Source organism: Strigops habroptila, chromosome 3 (genome assembly GCF_004027225.2).
Source record: "Strigops habroptila isolate Jane chromosome 3, bStrHab1.2.pri, whole genome shotgun sequence".
In the NCBI taxonomy this organism is placed as follows: domain Eukaryota; kingdom Metazoa; phylum Chordata; class Aves; order Psittaciformes; family Psittacidae; genus Strigops; species Strigops habroptila.
In genome coordinates, this window is record NC_044279.2 from 26,957,969 (window position 1) to 26,978,948 (window position 20,980).

Genomic DNA, 20,980 nt, shown 5'->3' on the forward strand with positions numbered 1-20,980 from the left:
AAGGGGTGAGGAGTGAAAACTCGGTGGGATGAAAGCTCAGTATAATAAGGTTTATGTTTACGTTGCGTACTATGGATATTTAATTTAGGTTTTGAGATGACTGTGATTTATAAATTCAGGAAAACAAAAAATGAGTCAGAATGAACATTATCCAATGATTGAAAATGCTGGCTCCCTTTATAGTCACTAGTTAAACATGTTTTGAGACGGCTAAATTAGATACCCTTAGGTATCTAATGTCTTTTCAAAAGGATCAGTACAGCTAGTTTTCTTACAAGCCATACTGTGGGTACTGAGAAATGCGCGTCAGTGGTTCATGATGTGGTTACCCTTTTTTTGCAGTTATTTTAGGTAGCAGAGCTCTCATTGCAAGGAGATCATAATCCATAGATTTCTGAAACTATTTGTTAAATGTGCAAAGGTTAGGTGACTAAACATAGTCATACAGGTGACAAAACAACTGTGCTTTTTGTGGTTTTATTTTGTTTTTACTAGCAGACAAATCAGCTCCTCAAGATATGCTGCTTTCTTCTCTAAGGGCACTTTCACATTACAAAGAAGTGACAATCCTCTTAATTTAATGGTAAGAAACTTGATGAAACAGATTATACCCATTTTCTTTCTCATGCCTTAAAATTCAACAAGTCTGAGGGGAATCTTTCACTGGTCTTTTGATGAAACACATAAAACATCAAGGAAAGTTATTAAAACTCATGCACTGTTGGAACAGGAAGAAGCTATCTAGTCAAATCCCATGAGCCAGCCCATGCAATGACGGCTGTATGGTTGATTATCTGCAGTAACCAGAAATAAATAGTGAGATGTTGATAAGTTGATAAGTTGATAAGTCTCCAGTTGTTAAGAACTGACAGTATTTGGAGGACGAGTAAATGAAACTGATCCTAACCTACTAGCAACAAAAAATTAAACAGAGCCAAAGAATGGAGTCCAGCCGACTTGGCCTCATGCTATATGAGATATCCTGGGACTTTCTGTCTGACTCCAGTGTTCAAGATGGCACAGGTATGCCCTAGGTCATGTGGAAAATTTTGCCATCAGAATGTCTTGAGACACCTCAAAAACCAGCTTATCCCTATATTTAGGCAACAGAATGGAGCTATTAACTCATGGGAGTTTCCACCTCTAGGTATCTACATTAGATAGCTTTGTTTAGGTATCTTGGTGGTGCCTTGGGAGCTTAATTCAGTTGCCTAAACAGTGATGCATGTTACTTCAAGCATTTTCATATGGCACTGAGGCCTACATTTATACAACTGAAAGAAGTCCTACGTTTCTGTTGATTATGATGGCAACCTGGAAACCTAACTTCTATGCTGTGGGCACTGAATGCTGATTTAGGTGTCCTCATCTCAAAAAGAGGAAGACTCTCAGTAGCGAAGACATACTATCGGGGGAGAGGGAAGTGTGCTGGAGGTATGGCCAGGCACATGCTTCCAAGCTCTGGGATGTGACCCCCACTGTGTCGCTGACAGGGTATCCTTCAACAGCTTCTCCTCCCCTCAGCTGCGCAGTCTCATTCCCACATGATAATCCCTGCTGTGCCAGCACAACCAGCCGTGTGGCTCTGAAGTAAATAAGAAAGGGAACTGATCCATTTCTGATTCATCATTTTTTACTGGGTCTGTTCACCATGCAGCTGTACAAACAGTGGTGCCAGCATGGGGAAGGGGAGGAGGGAGTGAACGAATGGTGGACAGCGGGAACCAAATCTAAGAAGGCTTAAGCAGCCCTGCCACTGCATGTGTAAGCACAGCCTCTGTGGCTCTCTGATCACGCTTCTGCTCTAAATGATTTCCTTTTGAAACTTTCGTTTTGCCTGTTTACCTACTGAGGCAGATCAGTCACTTCGCACCTGTGTTTGCTTCCTGCATTTCTGCCCCTGTTTTTTCTCATGGTCAGTGACTGAGTAGTACCATTACTCTGGCAGTGATAAAAAATTGTCATTAGAATTCCTCCAAAAAAAGAGCCAGTTAATGCTCTCTATTTGGCATATGTTGGGGGTTTGCTGTTGTTATTCTTTACCATCATTTTTTTCTTTCGTAGAGTTGGTGTTTAAGGTAGCTGTTGCATGGGGAATGCACAGTCTCTCCATTGTAAGGTGTCAGCACGGGGATGAAATCACCTTCTATCTTCCATGTAAATGTGCTCATCGTGTCATTAGTTCATTTTCATTATTTCCTTTGGCTTCTGAAAGAGACTAATTGTCCATACTAACATAGTGAGCCTGTAAGAAGACGCAAATTAATTTATGACTTATTGCAGTGGAACATTTGGAAACATATACAGGACTCTTACAGCAGGAGTCGATGAGTTTTAAATGTGTTTAAAAGTAAGCATCCACTTAATTCCTTTGTAAACAGGATATTAGCAAAAAGCACTAATGCCCACTGTTTATTCAGCACTAGTGCATCAAAATTTGAATTCTTTCAGATCTTGCCTATACAAAATGTGGTACCAAAACTTGCCTCAAGATTTAATGAACTGCAGTAGATTAGGAACTAAAATTTCCTGCAGAAATATTGTCTATTTTTAAAGTGGGGGAATTAAATGCTCTACAAGCTCTTTAACCAGAAAAAGGTTAAAAAATGTCTTTAAGGATATTTTTAAAGATTGCAACGTTCTTCTACATGTATGTTTACTATTCCAGAAATACTTTGGAGTTGTGAAATTACATATCTTAAAAATATTCAGTGTGCAAACTGATAGTCTGCTTATTTTTAAATAACAATTTTCTCTATGTACGGCAATCTTCAGATTAGACCTTGTATGAAACAAAGGAGGTAAAAGCTGATGAGAAAAGTCAGCCAGTGGAGAAGATAAGTAATGATTTGAAAAAAAATAAACATGTGGTACAGATATAAAAAACTCAAACTCCAAACCCTAGGATACTTATTACAACAAAGAGCCAACATAATACTTTAAAGATGCATCTGCACTGTTTTTAACATAGAGACATAAAAGATTATTTTCTTTTTAAAAATACTATATCATATTTGTAATTCTATACAACTTCACTGTATTAAGTAAAATTTTTAAAACTTGAAACATGCCATTTTTATTAATGATCCATTTTAAAACCACCAAACATTTTGATGTCAATTACTAAAACCAGGTTTAACGCTGTCAAAAAACATTACTGCTAAAAACAGTCATCATCTCGGTGTTTTCATCTGCAAAGCATTACGGTTTATAAAACAATTTTAACTTGGAATACGTAAGTCTCTATATGAAGGTTGCCATATGTTAAAAAATTTATTTGTGCGTTTGATTTTTAAATTGCTTTGAAAAACAGACAGTTGAGGTTTATAGAAAGGAATCTTTCTTTTAGGAAATAAATGTCTCAAAAGTACAGGGCACCAGCAGTAAAAACATTCTTACCACAAATCAGAAACACATTGAGAAGTGTTTGTCAAGTACACCTTCTGAAACCAGAATTTGTTTCTATTTGCTGGAAAATTGAAAAATCTGTTGTATCTTGGCACGCTTGTTTGGCCGTGTCCCAGACTGTTCAGGCAGTAGTGGTATTATTGTACAATAAGGCTTTCAGGACTTGTAAAGCTTTCAAGTTTCTCTTCCATTTAATTTCTAAAATGCAATGTACCTGCCAATGGTCTGCACAGAACCAGGCAACACTGTTGTTTTATGAAGTGAAAAGCAAAAGTATGTATTCCATGATGTTTTATTTTTAATAAATTTGAGGTATTTTTAAGAAACGAAGTCAATTAATCAGCGTCTCAGCTTCTGCATGGCACCAAGCCAGAAGTCACCAAGCAGACAGCTGAAGATTAGAGATTGTTTTTGCAAGGCTAATTTAAGCTGAACTTAGATGGATTCAAGATTTATAAGCACTACAAAGTCTTGACTGGAGCAAAGTTCAGCTAAGTAATCCACAGCTCACTCTGCAGACAAAGTGCTGCAGCCCCAACTTCCCTGTGATTCAGTCTACAGCCAATGAGAATTTTCGAAACAGGCAGAAGGAGTGAGTTTCACTGTTTCACTTCAAAGGTCTCCTAATAACTGAGAGGATTATACTCTTTTAACCAGTTAAGAAGGTTAGATAATTTTGAGTGAGTAGCTTTACATCCATCAATAAGTTTAAAGTATCATATGCATGTACATCCTTTAACTCCTTAAGGGTTGCAGCGCAACAATGCACCTGCTTTGTAACCACATCCAAACTGCTAAATAAATGACAGCTATTTTTAAATTGCTTTATTGAAATGAAGTTATTGTTAAGAAGATTAATTAAAATCCTTTACTGAAACATTAAGTAAAATTAAGACCCTTTATACTGCTTCTAATAGACTTCCTTCTTTCCCCACTAAATAAATATATAATGCCCATTTAAAATCATTCTAATGTGAGCTGTGCAGACTTTGATGTTAGTACCTTTTACCTTTAGCATGCTAATGCCATATGTATATTTTATCAAATTACAAAGAAATTTCAAATGCTCAGTCCCAGTGACAAAGGTACTGCTGAAGTAAAAAATCTGAGGATTGTCAAACCAAAATGAAAAAGGTACATGCAGGAAATGGCTATAAATTTCTTCTTTTTACAGGGGAAGACAGGAAATTATACATCATAATAGTAAAAGAACTATCCTTTATCATATCAAGTGGTTCTTCTTAAGTTCTTTTTGTTCACATTTGCCATTATTAGTGCAGTCAGAGAGCCCGGTTAATAAAGAATTACTTCTGCATTATATGATTGTACCTCAAATCTTCTGCAAAGAAGTCAGGGTAACACATGTGCTGTGAATTCCTAAAGAATGGCTGACAATTTATTGTGAGTTTTACATAGCCTATATTAGCATTAGCCTACCAAACTACCCCTAAAACTTAGTTCCCTAAAAAAGAATGAAGAAGTGAAGAAAAGACCATATAGAATTTCATACACTGAATCAAAAAAATCCATTAATATTATTATTAAAAATAAAAACAGTTGTCATAATACAGTTGTCATAATACTTTTTGCCTAAATAAAATATCTGAGAAAATTTGGAAAGGTAATTACAATTTTGCTTGCTAGAAGGACCACCTGTATCTCCTATCTACCCAGCAAGATATAATACAAATGGACTTAATTTCTCAAATGGAAAGTTGAAGGGGTGGGAAATGAGTCAAATCTGCTATGGTGACTTTTAGAAATTACTGAATACAAGAAAAATTTTCTCTTGAAATGTCTTGAGACACTGCAACCTGCTTTCATCAGTATCAGAAGCTTTCTTAATAATCTCATATACATGAAATAAATAGTGAAAAACATTTCTGAAAAATGGCAACTATGATTTTAAAAATCAGAATATTAAAAATATCTGATGGAACATATTACCAGCTTTCGTTAGCCATCAAAAAAGAATGGAAAGATGTTGATTTTTTGTTTGCTTTGTACATATAAGCTTTCAGGGCACTGACATCTTATTGACGTGTGTTAGTGAAAACCTAATAGATATTTGACTGAGAACTATGACCATATAGTAAATCAAATAAAACTTTAAAAGGTAATTTCATTAGAAACTCAGCTTTGCATTTTTTTAAACACTCAGAGCTACCCTTTAGCTGCTACAAAAATTACATACTGGGAAGGTGAAAAAAAGGTTTCATGTTCCTGCTTAGAAAAAGTGGTTTTGTACTGTGCTATGGTTCCAAAAATGTGATCAGAGCTACATATTTGAAACAACTTTGACAGTAATTGCATAAAAGATGTTTGCAAGTATTTATATTAAATATCTTCTTGCAATTAGACTTGTGAAGTCGTGCTCTGTTTTATTTATTCCCTCACTTACTCTATGAATCTTGCATTTTTTACTTTAGTGTCGTCTTCTATCTAAGTGTTTAAGGTGCCTTTGCGGATTTTTGTCGTCAGTCTTTCATTGCTCCCAAGTTTTCTGTAGTTTACTGAAATAAATATGTTGAAGATTGTGAGACACAATGATTTGCAGCCTTATTATGGGTAGACAGTAGCCCTGGATGATTTCCATCGATCTAATAGAGGATGCAGTTCAGTGAAATTAGGCAGATTTTTGCCTGGTCTGGCCCTTTGCTGGACTGACACCTTTTCATTTTGAAGTGTACTTGTTTGTGTTGAAGCTTAGGGTATATTTCTTGGGGCCTGCTTTTTGAGGGATATGTTTTACCCTGGAGAAGTTGATCATATTTTACATGTTTTGATAATTAGATGTGTCTCTTTCCAGAGCCTTTAAAGGGAATTTGAGGTTTCATTTTCCTTAATAATGTGCACAAAAATAAACTGAGTTGCTAGCTGGGTAAATGGGGTGTATGGGGAAAACAACAAAAAAGACAAATAAAATTGGCTGGGTGGATAAATCTGGAAGTGGTGACTTAATATGCATAGCTTAATGCATCATAAGTGCCACTGGCTATATTTGTTTAATTTCGTTATTGTTTTCCACATGGTTATTTATGTGTTTTTCAGTTTAACCAGGACAAAAAGAGCACTTCATGTATTGAGAATTCAGCTACAATGGCTGGGTCAGTTGTTGGTACGTGCTGAAGGATCTCCTCTGCACAGGATGCACAATGGGATGTGGCACCTCAAGGGTGCACTTCAATCACTCCTAAAGAGGGGAGTTTTAAACTGGGTGAATGGGAGTCCCTGTGAGCAGCCCTAATACATTTTGTCTATCAGAGAAGTGGATAATGTGGTTTTTCATCTGAGGTTTCTTAGGCATTCCGAAGTGTTGCTTTTTTATCAGTAGGTGGTTCAGCCTGCTTGGTATTGAGGCTGCTTTGTTAACAAATGCCTGACTGCATCACACAAGTAGTGTGGGTTTTGTATTATTAACGCAGTCCTTCATGGTGCTAAGCAAGACAGCCAGTGGGAACTGGTAATGCTGAGCACTTCACGAGACGTGCTCAGCACCTTCCAGCACCGAGCCCTAAATAATGGTCTGGAATTAAAGCAGCATATTAAATTTCACAGTCGTCTTCATAATCAGCTAGGGGCAAAGGTCATGATATATCCACCAATGCCTTGACAGTAGCAAAGCTTCATCTATATGTATGAAAAGCAACAAAATGTGTTTTAAGAAATGTACTTAAAAAATCGATCTAAGGACTGTAAAAGCACTCAGAAGTCTTTTAATATGCATTCTTTTTCAAAACTGGTTCTACAAAACATAGATAGATAAGAACAGAATGTGTATAATAATTCATCTATGGCATATTAATCTGAAACAAGAAAGTTTCTAATCTTTTTAAAGCAAATGAAACAAAGAATTTTAATCTATGGGAGACGAATGTCAATCCTTTCGCAAGGAATTGAGATTATACTGTAGTATATAATCAGTGATAACTTCAATGCTCTAGATAATGTTCTTTCCATAAAAAATACTTTTATATTTAGGATGAACAGGTGGGCAAATAATCAATTACAGGCATACAATATGCACACTTTCCTGGTGTTAATGTTATGTTTATAATTTCATGATAAAACAGTAGCAGGATTTTTCTGGTAATTAGGATATTTTCAGGTAATTTCTGTGGTGACAATTCTGCAGTCCTTTTGTAGGTAAAACTCTCACTGACACCAATAAAAGTGTTTTTAAGAAAGATATTACAAGGGATTTAAATATAACTATATAAGTTTATATCACCTAAAATCATAGTAATAAAAATCACCTCAGTCCTTCTGGGAGATGGGAAATGGTCTGTTATATAAACTCAGTCTGGAGCAAGTACCCCTTACATATGACCCAGTTGCTGACCAGGACCAGAAATGGACAGAGTCGTGGAGGAATTGGTCCCAATGTATGTGATGACAGTACAATCCTGATCAGCCACATATGTACTCATTCCAAGTTGCTGACTACACTGCTGAAATGCAGTATAGCATTTTGAGCTCTTAAGTGCTATTCCAAATTTGATACCAGACATGGAGTCTCCCTCTCTGGAGACATTCAAAACCCACCTGGACACGTTCCTGTGTAACCTCCTCCAGGTGACCCTGCCTTGGCAGCAGGGGTTGGACTAGGTGATCTTCAGAGGTCCCTTCCAACCCTAATGATTCTGTGATGGACTGTGGCCAATGGTAAGAGATTCAACAAGGCTCAGTGCCAGGTCATGCAATTGGGCCACAACAACCCCATGCAAAGCTACAGGATTGGGGAAGAGTGGCTAGAAAGCTGCTTGACAGAAAAGGACCTGGGGGTGCTGATTGACAGAGCTGAACATGAGAAGCTTGTGCCCAGGCAGCCAAGAAGGCCAATGGCATCCTGGCCTGTATCAGAAATAGTGTAGCCAGCAAGGACAGAGAAGCACTCAGCGCTAGTGAGGCCACACCTTGAATCCTGTGTTCAGCTCTAGGCCCCCCACTATAAGCAAGACATTGCTGGAGCAGGTCCAGAAAAGGGCAACAAAGCTGGTGAAGGATCTGGAGCACAAGTCCTATAAGGAGCGGTTGAGGGAACTGGGGTTGGTTAGCCTGGAGAAGAGAAGGCTCAGAGAGGACCTTATCGCTCTCTACAACTACCTGAAAGGAGTTTGGAGTAAGATGGGGGTCAGTCTCTTCTCCCAAGTAACAAGTGATAGGACAAGAGGTAACAGCCCCAAGCTGCCCCAAGGGAGATTTAGATTGGATATTAGGAAAATTTTTTTACAGAGGGGGTGGTCAGGCATTGGAACAGGCTGCCCAGGGAAGTGGTGGAGTCGCCATCCCTGGAAGTGTTCAAAAATCATATAGATTAGGCCCTCAGTGATATGGTTTTGTGGTGGACTTGGCAGTCCTGGGGTAATGGTTGGACTTGATCTTAAAGGTCTTTTCCAACCTAGGTGATTCTATGATTCTGTGATGCTATGATTCTGTGAAATGAATGGGGAATGAGAAAAAGTATCGTTACCCTTTTTGAAAAACATATCTCAATTCCTTTTATAATGTTACATGGTGAACCATAAAAAAAAAAAAAAAAAAAAAAAGAAAATCTTTAAAAAGGGGCTATAAGCTTTTTCCACCCAAAATAAAATTCTTGGGTATTGTACAATATACGTGAAAACCTTTTCAAATGTTGTGAATGTTTTTCTCTCTAGCTTTTATCTTTTTCACCTGTCTCAAGCGCTGTGGCTACATTACATCAGGTGAGGCTGAGTTCACCTAGAGGGTTCACTGATGCCTGGGACAGCTGAGTATTTCATACCCATCCATCCCTACAAACAATCAACAAAAATTTAAAACAGAAAGAAAACCTGCTGCTGCCATTCAGCAAGAAGTCTATTACGAATCCCTAGGTGGCATGGAAAGCATTTAGACTCCTTTCATTCACATGTCAGGTAAAGACTTTCATTTAGAAGTGAGATGAATGCTGAATAATGGATCTTTTGAATAATGTAATTAAGAAATCATTAAAGCAATCCTTAAAATAAAATCTCCAAAATGCAATGCATGTATATTTTCCCCCTCTAATGTACTAGAGAATCAAATGAATGAATGGAACATCATATAATACTGATGTTTACAAAATTTTCACATTTAAATTAGATGAACTCTCGGTGTAATACAATATATAATTTTTGATGGCTTCTGAGTGGGAACAATTACGATTCTTGAAAGAGATTTGTGTCCTTGTTAGGAGGAAAATGAACATATCCAGATTAGTGATAATCTCTCGAAGTCTGGCTTTTGCAATATGCGTTTACCTGAAAATCTTGACTCCACTGAAATCTATGGAAATTCTCACACTGATATTTTTGTTTTCTTCAGCATAGACTTGTGCCCCAGCTTTCTGATTTCCAGCAAAGCAGATCTCTCCCGTGAAATATCCTCGAAGACTTTCTCTATTCGCCACTTATCCCACCCAGTCATTGAGATTTTGTCTTAATTGCACAGCAAACAGGAAATTTAAGATTGTGCTTGCAAGCTGCTGTTCAAACAGGCACTGAGTTATACACCCAGCATCCATCTAGGGATGGCCTAACTAGAAAAAAACAAAGTCATATGAATGTTCTGGGGGCATATTTCCCATTCATGTCAGTGGGAAATCTGGAACGAGAAGTGCAGAGGGCAGGACCATCCCTGCCGAAGTCAGACTCCTTCCTTCATCTTCCTCCATCCAGTCCATGAACAGGACAATATCCAGCATCTGGATTTTGAAGCAAAGCCTTGGCTTTTTTCCATGCTCAGCTTGAATTTGAAGGTGAACTTGGACTATTAGAGGGTAAAGACTTGGTCCAATTTGTGCACATGTATATGTGTAGAGGGACAGGACTGGTTTCATGGGCCTTGACCTCTGGCATTTAAGAATAGGAATGTCATGGAAATGATTCATTTTTAAGGATTTAATGATGACAGAGGCCCTTGGTTATGCATAAGTGACTACAATCAGGCTGGAAGTTAAATGTCTGACTAAGAGTCTAAGCACAAAAGACATTTATGTCAGGGTTGAACGGCTTAGACTACATGCCCAACTTTTATACAGACAGGGTTACTTCAGATGAATTTCATTTAAGTTTGTCTTCAAACAAGAGAAAAAAGGGTGATGAGCGGATTGAAGAAGCTGTTATGTTGACAGAAGCAGTAGAATCCCAAGATAAAATGTGGAAGGATAAACGCCTTGGCTACATTTAGAATTATCTAATGCAAATGTCCTTCTGGTACTCAAATGACATTTTGGGTTTTTTTTTGTTTTGAAGAAAGCATAGTTTATAGAAAGCAAGTTCCGGTAGAGCCAGGAAGACTTAATTCACCTGTTCTTTGTTAGACATACTCAGCAAAACATTAGAAATTCTCAATAACTCAGAGAATATTAACCTTCATTCTCAAGAGTGAAGTATCATGGTTCAACAAATGTTTTCACCTATTCTCAGGCCCAATTTTGAAGATTTGTCTCTACTTTACCACAAAAAGAGTATAATCACAATTCTACAGGCCTCCCACCATGGACATGGTGACAATCCTTTATCTTACTCCTTTTGCTCTTTACAGAAACATATGTAGAGATGTGGGAGGCAAATCCATCCTGCCATCAGTACTTGTAGTGATGCTGATTAAAAACCTACCACTTCTACAACCTCTTTGCTATTTTGTCCATCAAGTTTCTCAGACTTGAGAAGTCCCTGTATAGACATGAAACATGGTCTCAGTACACAGGGTACCCAGGTAGCATGTATGGGGTAAAGAAAAGAACAGACTTCATTTAAACAGCCCACAGCCACGTGCTTATTTTTAAAGAACCAAACTTGGCAAACAGGAATTTTATCACACTTGTTGCTGGAAAAAATCTGAGAAGTTTCAAGTACGCAAGGCTTTTTCTGGGCTTTCAGAATAAAAGTCCTCCAAAATAAACCCAGCATCAGCTGACGTTATTACTAGACTGCTTTACCATATGTGGCTCCCTGAATGTTTTTGAAAACTTATTCAGTTGTTTACAAGGAAGATGGTTGTCACTCTCACAAAATGCAGACCAGTGGAAGTTCTCAGTCCATGTACTGGTGTATGAAGCCTCCTGAACCTTGCTTTCATCCATACCTTTAAGTTTCTGCCATATGTCGGTTGACTGCAGTTAGCATTGACCCCGAAGTTTAACATAACCTATTTTATCCACATTGCAAGAGACTAGGAGGCTCAGGGAAATAACAATTACATCCCAGCAGATATGTGGAGATTTCCAGCAGTCACTTTTGAAATATTTAACTCAGTAGCTTGCAATTACCAGACCATATGCAGCTTTTCTGCCTACACAGCCAGTCACTGAACTTCTCTTTGCCCCTGCTGCTCTCCTAGTGGAGCATACAAGCATACTGCAATGCTAAATTCACCACATTTTGTAAAGCATCTTATGAAGTTATTCTGAAAGAAGATACTACAGAAGTGAAAGTGTTCTCTTGGCAATGTCACTTTTGGTGGGCAGAACAGTTGTGCACTGAGAAATCTGAGGGGAAGAACAGAGGTGTCAGAAAAAAGGTAGATGCCAACACAACCACTTCCAAATTGTAATTCTAAGTAAGACAAAGCAGGTCATTTCTTTAAATCACTTCTTTCACAGAGAAGTCTCTGTCATTGCTTTGTAAGAACCTTAAGGTTATTACATTGCTATGTGGGAAACTATGGAGCCTTCAGCTCCGACCACATGGACCTAATGGATGTTTCTGCCCTGAAGGGGAGAGTCCATCGTTTCATTAGGAACTCAGAAAAAAGGCTGTATTCGATGGCAGTCCCCCAACATCGCTTGTAGTTAATCAATTGCCATATGTGCCAATCAGGCTAGGTAGAGCTACAGGCAACTCTTTTTATTTATGGCTAAGAGACTGGGAATAGTCTATGCAGCTGGGAAGCCAGGCAAACCCAAGGATTTTCCACAAGCCAGCAGTCAAGGATGCAATTTATTGAGGGAGAAACCCCAGAGCAAGAAATTAAAAAAAAATAAAATAAGGCAGTGATATGTTTTACATTACAGAATTTCTCTTGCTATGGGTATCAGCTTCTGAATATTTCAGCAACATTGCATCTCATCTCTCATCTACATATCCATTGAGAAGTGTTCAGCAGAAATTGCCCTTTGTTCTGCAACACAGAATTAAACTGACTTGCAACTCACTGCCATACTTAGGCCCTGAAAACTGAATACACTTTGTGATGATTTTAGAATGATCTAACCTCAACTCTTGTCAAACTAAACTGCAGAATTATCATATGAAACTTTTTCAAATGTCCAGATTAATCACACATGACAATCAATCTTTTATTCTACCCTATAGGGACAATCTGTTTTATGCATTTTTGAGGGTAAGGGGGTTATTTAGGAATTGAATTCTATGATTTGTGGCACTGTTTTGAATTACACATCATCTTGTCCTCAGAAACCACTGATAACAAGATGTAGTGCTGTCTCCTCCAGAGGCATCTACTTTTGCCTTCCTCCCATGCATGTATGTATACATATGTGTATATTTATGTTTACATATACATACCTATATAAAGGAATATATTCTTGCCTGTTTACTCATCTAGGAAATAGGAAGCTTAAAACACATTTGCTATTGTCTTCATGTTATGATACAGAATAATTTAGAGTGAATTGCTGATATCCAGAATGAGGCACTTCCAGCCATTCATTTCAGTGGTCATATCAGCACACTGTCAATTGCAAAACTATAAGGTAAGTGCTGCTTGTACTTAAAATTGATTTTGCTTTAGAGATACAGATGACAGTTCCATAGACATCAATTTCTCCATACACTGAGGACTGAAACTTTAACTTTAGGTTATACTCTATAATACAGTTATTATTAAACAAATGATAAAATAATGTTTCCCTAGGGTTTTAAAGAACATTTTAATTTCCAGTATCCCAGATTCTTCTTCCACGACTCTAACCTGTGTTAAGAGACAGGAGACTGCCCTGCCTGGCCAAGTCGTGGCTTGAACACTTCTGAAAAGAGGCTGGGCAATGAGGATATTTATGTATTATATATTATAGAATTCTATAATATATAGTTCTATAGATATAATTCTATACATTCCATGCTCTAAAGAATAATCTTCATGTGGTTTGACTGGCTGATTTCTGTTCTTTATTTAAATATATGTTATGACTTAGCAATGCAAAGAAACCTCTACCCATATTTAAATTGTTTGTCCTGTGCAGTAAAAAAAACTTCTTCAGTCTTTTTACAGTTTAAAAATCACTGATAATTGTGACTCGTCACATGCTAAGGTCTATTGAATCTCCATAAATAGTGGTATATTGAAAGATTCAGACCCACACATCACACAAGAATGAACTGCTCTTGAATCACGTGAATAGTCCCATCATGAAAACAAACTATTCTGATGTTATTGTCTCTGTAAATGCTAAAGGTTCATTGTGAAAAGGGCTCACGAATCACAATAGAGATTGTGGAACTTTTCCTGGATAATTAACACCTCACTAAAACCATCTCTGCTACATTTAAGGCCATTTTGCTCTCAATCAGATGACATATTTGTAGCATAGGGAGTGTGGTCTACTGCAACATGGTCCTTAAAGAACAATGAATAAATATTTAAGTATTTGGTGTAGGTAATATGAGGATTGGCAAGGAGGCAAAATCATTATCCCTAGACAAGGGTCTAAAACCCCTAATAATCTTACAAAATACTGTTTTCTCCTGATTTTTTTCCCATAACCTCATTTTCTACCCCTTCTTCATTTCTCAGTTGTTGAAAGAAAAATACAAAAGAAAAGTTCATATAGATAACCAGTAGGATGCCAGAAAAGGCCTTTTTCAGTCAGAAATGATGTGGTGCCCTCTGGATAATCAATTGTCCCTGCAACACTTCAGGATTTTTCATGCACTGAGATGCAAACTGAGCAATTTCTTCTTTTTTTTTCCCCCTATATAGTTTGTTAATACTGGAGAGGCAATTGGACAGTGGGGCCTCCTCATTCTTGGCACTATTTCAAAAGCAACTTGAAATGCCCTGACAGCAGTTCTTCTCACAAAGTAATGTTAAGGTTGTGACACGGACCAACAAAAGGCTGACACACTGTCGTTAGCTTACCCTGTTGTGCTTAGGTAATGGTGGAGCCTCAGATCTGTGTGTGATGTTAGCATTATGTGTTCTTCAATAACAAGGCGCCAGAGGATGAATTGAATGCAGAATATCATCTTTAACTCTGAATTTCTAAGTTTAGGCTAGCTTCTTTCTTTAATATTAAAGACTGATTCTGCATTAATTGTACAAAGCCATTGATGATAAACATATTATTTCCTCAGAGATTGTTAGTATTTAAGTGTAATATTTTCAGAATTAGTATGTTCCACTAAAAAACAGCAATAAAGTAACTGAAGTGTTCTTTCACACAGTTATCCTGATATATTAAAACACCTGGCCATAAGCTGGCATCCACAATCCAGTTTGCCACCTGTCCAGCAGCGTTCAAAACTAGGATTTTGTTCTAAACACATTTCTGGTTTTAACTAACAAAAAACCCACTATAAATTGTTTCCCTTATAAATTTCATGGGACAGTTAATCCAGATCTGGAATTTTGGGGCTGAGTTTCACAACAACCATGGTAAAATAATAAAAGTAAGTAGAGGAGTACAGCACAAGTAATACCCTCATATTTTTATAAAATTGGCTAATATCGATCACTGTGTAAACCACTCCTGCAGTTTCCGGTGTCTGTAAAAAGAGAACTCACATGTTTCTTTGTAAAGCCAAAGAAAAATGGCTTCTGAAAGAGAACAAATTCAGTATTTTTACACTCTCCGGTTACTTTAAATCAAAGTATTAACTGTGCTTTTCTTCTTACATTTACTGTGTTAGTGCGTTAAGGTTTTATTTTCCAAAAAAAAAAATCTTTAACTCTGTTATTTTTTATGCAATTATATAAGCATGCTCAAAAAATATAATTTTTGCAAGCTTTTAGCTGAACTGGTTGCTTTGAGACTAGGATGACATAAAGACTTAAATTTTTTGGATCGGATAATGATAGCTAAACATAGCACACCAGTATGTTGTTTTTCAAAAAGGGGAAGGATGCCATTCATTTCACTGCCGGGTCTTAGGTGATTTAATAGTCATTTGAGGTCCTGTGTCTGGGAAGAAAAAGCTCAGACCTTTCAGAATCACTTTCTTGGAACCTTTCTTTCTTTTCCTGTTAACATTACATTATGTGAATTAAGTACAAGCTTTAATTCCTGGAGTAGGTACTCATTGTTCAGAAAATTTGTGGGCAGAACAAGTAAAATTTGCTTTGTGAGCTCCCTATGGGAACCAAAGGACAAGCTCTGTCTTCTCCACAAGAGGAAATTGCTGGTGTGGTATTATCCAGTTCCTGAGACAACATTTTTCACCCCTTCTTTTCATCTCTTTACCCTTTTCCTCAGAAGTTTTGCCCAATCTATAGCAAGCATTTTTCATCTTTGACTCTTGATCCTAAAGCAATTGAGAATAAATGCTGTTAAAAAGAATATCACAGAGTATCCTGTAGGATTCGGTCCATTAAGATAGGGTCATCCTGGGGGATATGAAGGAAATTTCCTATTGTCAGCGACAGATATTAGGTTGGAATTTGACAAATATTGACATCTGCATCTGTGCAAGTCCTGTTTGGCTTCCTTTATCGTCAGTGGAGAGAAACTCACGGGGTGCAATTAATGTCACCCTTGAGCTGAGGTTTCAAGTAAGTGTAGCGAATTCTTCCCTTCCAACACCCCCTGTGACAAGTTCAGATTAATTTACATTCAGATTAATTTACCTGACTTACATAGGTAATTTCTGCCAAGTTATATTGTCTGCCCTAAAATCACAAGCATTAAGTAGGAACTTCTGAAGTTATCAGAGAAGGAAACTTTGAAAGTGTTATTATTTTTCATGTAAATAACTTTGAAGTCCCATAAATTGCACCCTTTAACTGTACCAGTATGCAGCAATATTTCATTATATAACTTGGCCCACCCAGGTAACTGAGACAATATCTGACATGGATGTGGTCAGAAGCACAGGGGTTATTAATGTACATGAAGCGTAGCACAGAGGTTTTGGGAAAATGACATGTTGGGAAAAAGAAAAAAATAAATAAATATGGTCCTATCATATTCATTGTTTCTTATAATCATCTCTGCTAAAGTACGGAATCTTGCTTGTTTGTTTTAGAAATAACCCCTGGTTCGTGCATAAGAAAATATATTAAGTATTCTAAAAATTATTCCTTTTCTTCTCTGTGTAGCAGAGAGTCAGGGGTCAAATTCTCAGCTGCTGTAATCCCCACTGGAGATATTCTCATTCATTATTGAAATGGGCTAGATCCTGGGATCACATAAGCTGGTGTAGCCGTATTGAAGTCAGTGAAAATGCATTGATTTTTTAGTAGGTGAAAACCTGGTCCTTGAAATGCAGTAATTTGTAAACTGAGTGCTCCGGGCCAAATTATTTTCAGTATTTAGCAATGTCTGGCATTTTCTTTACAAGTCTATCTTATCACCATTCAGCATACCTAGAAAGAAAAATCCCTGAAGTAGTGTTATAACAGTCAGTGGCAAAACAACAGTCTTGGTGTCTGCTTTCACTCTTTGCCCAAAACAATGTATATAGTAGTCTGTTTGAGGATGATATTTTGCCTTACAAAACATGTCGTCTGTTGTTTAGTAAGAGCAGCAGAGTCCCTGGTATAATTTTTATTAATCTTTTTTAACATTAAGTGGCATTATAGTGTGCAGATCATCTCAGTGGAATAATGCACTGGTGCAGAGGAGCACTAAATCAAATGATAAATTGAGTGTAACATCGATTATGTTAGCTATGCATAGAAATATATACATTTGATGGTCATTATGACACATGAATGTTCAAGATGAAAAGTGAAAAATACATTTCAAGTTCTGTTTATGTGAAAAACTGACAATGATCTGTAATTTGAGTTTAGCATTAAATTCTATAAATCTGCTGGTGTTTTCAGCATTGAAAGCCTGATTCTAAATGGAAAGGTCATTATCATTATTAAGTTTTATAAAAAAATCAGTACGTGTACTAGTATCTATTTAATAACTGAGACATCATGAATGTCAGACTTAACACACTTTGCTGGGTGCTAATAACTCTTTAAGTGTACCCTTGACTAGAGTCGAAGGCAGTATTGGAATTTTTATATTATCTGAACTGCCTGGTAACATTTAGAAGTACTTCCATAATAGCCAGGTAAAAATATAGTGACTTCACACAACTTTACCTAATTTTGCTCCAGTTTCAAAGGTTAAGCTACACTCCTTGCACCCTCCCTCCCCCCCCGCTTGTCTGAGAACTGGATGTGCAGGCAGCTGAGTCACAACGGACCTGTCCTACTTTACTTAACCATTCCCTCATTTTTATTGGAGCATATTGTGCTTCCTGAGAAAAGTATGTGTCAGTAATGACAACAAAATGAAGCCTTTTGTACCCAAAGTAAGTGCCTGGCAAAACGATATTTGCATCAGTGTCAAAATTGCTTTTTGAAATGTCTTGGTGGAATGGTGCTATCTAAATATAAAATACATATTCATTCAGCATTTTTAAAACTTTTGTAATTCTTGCACTATATTATCTCTAATTCAAGTCCAGTGGTAAGTTGATACAGCTTGTTTCTTTTCCTATTATATATTTAAATTAAAAATTGGAGATGTAGTTTCTACTAATGAGTTTTGTAGGGGTCTTTTAGTATTATATCCCTAGGTGAGTTCCTTACTTGATATGAAGCCCTCATAAGAGGTGCTTGCACACTTGATTAATTCATAAATGGTGTTGAGAGCTGCATATTTACACAATTCTTGTTAAATCATAGAAGTAAGTCTGCTATTTCTCTGTACAATGTATTGCCAGTTGTGATGCCCGTATTATGCACCTAATCACACAACTCTACAAGTCCCATATTTTCCAAGTATTCTCATCTACGCAAGATTCACCTCTGTCCTGGGTTCAGCTATAGCAGTCATTTTTCTCCTGCTTAGTAGCTGGTGCAGTGCTGTGTTTTTTAACTTTCAGCCTGGGAACAACGCTGATAACACCGATGTTTTTAGTTGTTGCTAAGTAATGTTTATTCCAACCAAGGACTTTCTCAGTCTCATGCTTTGCCAGGGAGGAGGGGAAGCCGGGAGGAAGCAGAGACAGGACACCTGACCCAAACTAGCCAAAGGGGTATTCCATACCACAGCACGTCATGCCCAGTATATAAACCGGGGGGAGTTACCCGGAAGGCCCAGATCACTACTCGGGTCGGGCTGGGTATCGGTCGGCGGGTGGTGAGCAATTGTATCCTCTCCCCTTGTTATTTCACTAATCGTTATTATCATTGGTGGTAGCAGTAGTGGTTTTGTGTTATACCTTAGTTGCGGGACTGCTCTTATCTCAACCCGTGGGAGTTACATTCTTCCCATTCTCCTCCCCATCCCTCCGGGAGCGGGGGGGAGGAAGAGGGGGGGGGGGGAGGGAGTGAGCGAGCGGCTGTGTGGTTCTGAGTTACCGGCTGGGCTCAAACCACGACAACCTCCTGTGGTAAAGGTCAAGATCCCCTGGCAAAATTTATGTCAGCTCTGAAGCAAAACAGGTAGACAAAGAATATTCAGTTTGCTGAAAAAATAAAATCAACAAAAGCAAATGAGTAGCCAGAAACACAAGAAAGATTCATATCACTGAAGAGAGCTTTTAGCAGCTAATAATAGTTCAATATTTATCTACATAAGATATGACAGCACAAATGTATTGATATCTGTAGATGTTTACTTAAACTTTGGGATGATGGGAGGTAAGGTTAGTTACAAATGTCTGTGAAAGTTGCAATACTATTTCCTGACTGTTAAAATGTAAGTCTATTGGAAGAAAGACCAGTGAATAAAAATCCAGAATTTTCTTCTTTCAACTACTTTGTGCAGCCTAGGAGCAGTGATTTTTATAACAAAACAAAGAGCACTGACCACTTGGCAGCATCAGTTGAGAATTCACCAATTTTTGAGAGTGTAGTTAACAGACTGGTTTGCCAGGATATTGAAGGAAGAGAACAGAAATGGGCAAAACCACTGCTATAATACACTCCCCTGAAAGCCACACTTTTGTTGTCTACATATTGCAATATAAAGCTGGACCTTATTTATTTCTGTGCAAACAAGATGAAAGTTGTTAACAGATTGCACACCATTCATTTGAAAGACACGACTTGTTCCGTATTGTTACAGTTGATATTATAACAGGAACTCTGTTGCCCTACAGGGATAAAACCACATGAGAATCTTTTTCTTAATGGCTGTAGGCCTTCAATTTACTTCTGATTCAGGAAGCAGAAGAAATTATCTGGCTTTCTAACCTTGTGGACAAAGACCTTTACCTCAGAAGAGGATACCTGAGGTTCTCACTTCTAATCTGCAAAATACATTCACTTTTCTTAAATATGTGGGGTTTGTATTCTTTTTTTTTTTTTTAAATCCATAAATGATTCTTAAAGCACAAGGAGAAAGCCAAGTTGCTTGGTTGATTCTTAGTTTCTAATGCTGCTTCTTTTTTTTCCTCTTTTTCTTATTGGCCATTCACTTCTTTTAATGTTATTATGGTACAGGGAATTCAAGAAAATAAGTCAGCAGTATTTAAATGAAGAAGCTTAGCATGGCCAAAACTTCGATTCATTATGTACGAATGGGTCAGACCACCCTGCCACCGTGGAAATATATTTCCAGATTATGTCATTTGTCTCTCCTTTTGTGGTTAAAATGTTTAATTTTGAACTTGGTTTTAATCTGGGGTCAGTTTCTTCTCCTGCTCTAAATAAGCACAGGAGAATTTCACACAATGTAGGTTTCTTGCTACTCCACCTTTCAGCCACTTGTCAAACAATAGAATGCTCAATGCGGTCAGCTTGGTTGCAAACTGTGCTAAAAAAAGAAAAAGTCCTGGCACTGACAGCACTAAGCTTAAAAAGAAAAAATGCACTAGGTACTTTACTTTACTTGGAAGATGTAATACATAAGCAAGATCAGCTAAAAAGTAAAACAAAAAATAATAATAAACAAAGAAGCCAAACCTGATAAATGAAATTGAAGTAGATCCAACTCCTTGTGTCAGAGTATGTGAAAGCCAACTAAATTGTAGGGTTATACTCAGGTAAAGTCTTAAGGATGGGACTAACCAAGCTCATAAATAGCTGTATCAACTCAGGTGAGACTGCCCAATTTCTTGGAGACTCGTTTGTGAATAAGGTACTTCACCAAATCAAGGACATCGTGCAGAAGAATACAGTGTCAGTGTATAACAACCATGCTCCCCAGGAAGGAACTTTTGTCTGTGAAAAAGAAGTGTTGTTACTGAGGCTGCGTACGATCGGGCTGCACAATGTTCTTTGTTTCAACCCACTAGGGAGCTGTCTTTTCCCATATTACTATTATTGCATGCTTTGCAGTAATTTAACATCCCAGAAAGCTAATAGTTCTCCTTAAATTGTAGCCTGCATACCATTACTGATAGAGTGCAAAGTCTATTTGCACACTACACATCCTGTA